Source organism: Psammomys obesus, unplaced genomic scaffold, assembly GCF_907164565.1.
Source record: "Psammomys obesus unplaced genomic scaffold, mPsaObe1.curated_primary_1811, whole genome shotgun sequence".
In the NCBI taxonomy this organism is placed as follows: Eukaryota; Metazoa; Chordata; class Mammalia; order Rodentia; family Muridae; genus Psammomys; species Psammomys obesus.
The window spans coordinates 24848283-24852672 of NW_026585895.1; the positions used below are offsets into that span (position 1 = coordinate 24848283).

At 38.7% G+C, this 4390-nt stretch overlaps 1 pseudogene; it reads left to right on the top strand.

Annotated features, from left to right (window-relative positions):
* Positions 1 to 542: 542 nt before the first annotated feature.
* LOC129671304 (rRNA-processing protein FCF1 homolog) lies at positions 543 to 1132 on the top strand (annotated as a pseudogene).
* Positions 1133 to 4390: the final 3258 nt, after the last annotated feature.

Sequence of the window (4390 nt, forward strand, 5' to 3'; positions counted from 1 at the left end):
AAGAGGTAGAAAGATTGTAAGAGCTAGAGGTGGTAGATGACCTCCCCAAGGAAAAAGCTTCTTCCTGACACAGTAGAGCTGATGTACAGATGAACTCATAAACTGCCACAGCATATCCAAGATCTGCACGAGTTCAAGCCAAACAAAATCCCAGCACGGAGAAGTGGAGGTGGGCACAAAGTTCCATCCCTAACCAAGAAGCTATTTGCAACTGATACCCGCTGCGAAAGAGAAGATCAGTTCTCCCCAACAGAGTGATGCTGGGCATATCAACTACACTCCAGGGCAGGCCCCATGCCTAGAAGTAGTTGTCCAACACAAAAGGGACTCCATGTTCTTTTGTGCAGGGTTTTTTTTTTTTTTTTTACTTTGTTTTGTTATTTCTTGTCTTTTCATTTGTTTTGATTTTTTCTGAGAGAGAGGAAAAATATGAAGTCAGATGGGTATGGATGAAAGGATCTGGGAGGACTTAGGGAAGGAGGAAGAATACAATAAAACACACTGTATAAAAAAGCCAGTATGATAAAAGTGTCATGCTGTGGAAGCAAAAGAAAAGAAAGTGTGTGGCTATGAAGCGAATGCTTAGCATCAGAGATGAGAGACTTAAGGAAAAGGATAGATTAAAGCCTAAAAAAAAATGAGAGAGAAAAAGATTCCAGTGTGCTGAAGGAAAGAGAAGTCCCCAACATCCTTCCTGTGTATTCTTCCAGTATAATACACAATTGTGTCTGCTTTATACATCCTCGTTGATACCAACTGCATCAACTTCTCCATTAAAGCCAAACTGGACTTAGTGCAGTCAATGATGGACTGTCTGTATGCCAAGCGTATTCCTTGTATAACTGATTATTTAATGGCTGAAATTGAGAAATTCGGACAGAAGTATGGGGTGGCACTAAGGATTGCCAAGGATCCAAGATTTGACTGATTGCCATGCACACACAAAGGAACCTATGCTGATGATTGCTTGGTACAGAGAGTAACTTAACACAAGTGTTATATTATGGCCACAGTTAACTATTATCTCAATCAAAGAATCTGGAAGATCCCTGGAGTTCCTATCATGTACATTTCTAATCATAGATACAACATCAAGCAGATGCCAGACAATTATGGAGCCCCTCGCTTCTAATTCTTGCTCAACAAAACTCACCTGCCTTTCTTGGAAAAAAATTCTCTCTTGTTGATTAATTAAACTCACTTTTTAATGTTAAAAAAAGCCAATAAAATGCACATTAATTTTTTTTTTTTTTTTAGCTATTGGCATGCCATTCTAGAACTAGCATCGTCCTAAGTTTGGTTTCTGTTGGCTGTGATAAAACACTGACCAAAAGCAACTTGCAGAGAAAAGTGTTTATTTGGCTTACAGGTTAAAAACCATTTTTGAGGGAAGTCAAGGCTTGAAGCAGAAACCAAAAGAGGAGAGCTGTCACTGGTTTGCTCTCTTTGGCTTGTTCAGCTATCTTTCTTACAAAGCCCAAGACCACATACCCAGGGAGGACGCCGCCCACAGTGGGCTGTGCCTTACTATGTCTATTAGTAATTGGGAAAATCCCCCACATATATACTCAGACCAATCTGTTGGAGGTGATTCCTCAGCTGAGAATCCATCTTTCAGGTATGTCTAGGTTTGTGTCAAGCTGACAAAAACTAACCACCGTAGCATCCAAAACTATTATCACCCTCTCTTCTCTGCATCTTATTTATCTTCTAGTAGAGATTCATTAAATTCCTGGTTATTCACCAGCTCTGGGGCAACATGGTCCTGATTCCCCAGCCTTTCCCCATGGTAAAGAGTTTGTGGAAATGGAGCCATCCTAAGTCCTAAGGACAAATCTGACCCATGGTTTGTCTCGTGTAGTTTACTGGAGCAGAGCCAAGCTCATTCCGCTATACATTTTCACAGCTGACTTTATATGACAGTGGCAGATTTCAGAGTTCAAAAACATTAAGCTCGCAAAGCTGGAAAATATTGACTATTTGGAACTCTCTAGAAAATACTGAGCAGTTCCTGTTCTAAGGGAGGCTAATATTGATGGCTAAGGTTTGGGAATATAGCTCAGTTGGTACAACACTCATTTAGCATGCACAGGGCCCTGGGTTTAGTCCCCTGCGGTGTGAAATCATGACAACAAAATGACAATAAGGATATAGCAATCAGCCATGTACTAAGTACAATAATTCTTAGAAACAATAGTCAACACCATAAAGCATGTAAATAAAGGCATGGAAGCCCGAAGATATTACTGAACAGATGAAAGTAATAGAGCTGAGACAGTCACTGAAGTTGTGTCCAGTGTGACAGGACACTGTCCATCAAGAACAAAAGATCCACCTTGTCTAGGCAATGGCCAGGATAGATAAGAATAACTTTCAACACTGTCCTTGCTTATTAAGTGTTCATCATGTATGTTTTTGTCTTGGTATCTGAAATAATGTCACACTTGGTACTATAATATCAACCAATAAAAGGAGTAAATGAGGTGGGTTTGTGGGGTTTTTTTTCTTTTCTTTTTTTTTTTTTAGTTGTTTGTTTGTTTTTTTCCCCTCTTTAGGAGAAGTCCTCACATTTCATTAGATTCTAGGCTTCTTGATAGATTCCAGTTTCTTCCTCCCTCTTAACATGTGTCCATTACCTCTCCTCTGGAGTTGCTTGAATAAAATAGAGGATACTAATTTTTAGAATACTAGATACACATAGACCATATTTTAATATAAGTACATACTTTTTTGTTCACTAATTCTGGATACCTTGCCTCCAGGTCAGTATGTACATGGCTTGATTAGAAGGCCTAATTGAGTAGGAAAAAGGTCATTGGATTTATAAAAGGGTGTGTGCTTGGACCATCTGTACAGTGTACTTTTGCTACATTTTATAATTCACATTTTACCCATGATGTAGACACTCCATCTCAGGACTGCGGGTGCTCACTCTATGAAATGCATGTGAATAGTCTTGGATTTGGTATAGTATAGTAGTTTCTTTAGTTTTTCTATAAGTAAATTTGTTTATTCATTTTTTAATATTTCCTCCAATAGCTTAGACTCAAAAAGATGTTTTCCCTAATATGTCTTCAGCGCAGCACTGTCAGGTTTTGTACCCCAACTATTTCATGACCATTAAAGTTGACTTTGTCTTAAAGCATATAAAATCTCTCCTGGTCTGTAATTCCTTAAAGAAAAGTCCAACAGATCAGGTTGCCATACTATGAAAGACAACCTGTATCCCTGGAGTGTCTTTCAATGAATGCTACTGATTTTCCATTAGTTATATTGTCTGCTGATGACTTCCACCTTCTACAAAATCCACAGTCACAGTTGCCAGCCTCAAATAAAAGTTCATTTGTAAAACTTCTTTGAATAATAAGCTTTGTCCTCGTTGCCCACTCAGCCAATGCCAGACCCTTTTCACTGCAAAACCCGTTTTGGAGACAAAATGTGGCTGTTGGAGTTGATGGAGGTATTTGTCTCTTACCATATTATAAAATACAAAAACAAGCTAGAGCTGTGCATGAGAAAGAACGACTCAGGCAATGGTTCTCAACCTTCCTCATGCTGTGACCCTTTAACACAGTTCCTCATGTTGCAATGACCACCCCCAACTATAAAATTGTTTTTGTTGCTACTACATAACCATAATTTTGCAACTGTTATGAATGACAATGTAAATATCTGTGTTCTCTGATGGTCTTACCCACCCCCGTGAAAGGGGTTTTCGACTGCAAGGGGGTCGCGACCTGCATGTTGAGAACCGCTGCTCTAAGCCAAGTAACACTTGAGAACTGGGAGCCCAACCAGGCCCTACTCAGTCCTCAGACCCTTTGTGTCTTTGCTTTTAATGAAAGGCCCAATGCCTCTCACAGCGTCTTAAAGAAATGAAGAAAGGAAAGAATAATATGTGCATTGTGTCTAGTCAAAATTTGTGCATGGAAAACCACAGTTTATAAAGGTGTTTATTTTTCATGAATATCTTTAACCAAACAATGTCTGCATCTAGAATGAGGAATAAAACTCTTCCCACTCTACTGCCTATTATTATTTTAAGGAAAATAATGAAAGGTAATTAAAACTGAGAAAATCAGAGAGATTGACTATTAGAAATCAAACAATGAATCGCTGGGGTAACAGAGAATGCTTAGAGCCAAGGGAACTTTTTCTTTTTTTCAAATTGCAGTAGACCATGTTAGTTCAAATAAATAAAATCACATCAAGTCAACTTTGTTCAAGCCTTTTCCAAAGGAAAATTGTCAGCAGGATTTAGGCTTTTAACAAATATTGAATTTGAATTCTAATGTGTGATCATAAGGAACTAATGTGAAACATTTACAAAAGCCCTCTCCCCAGGTAATACTCCCCATTTCTCTTAGAATCCCAAATGAAAGCTGACTCA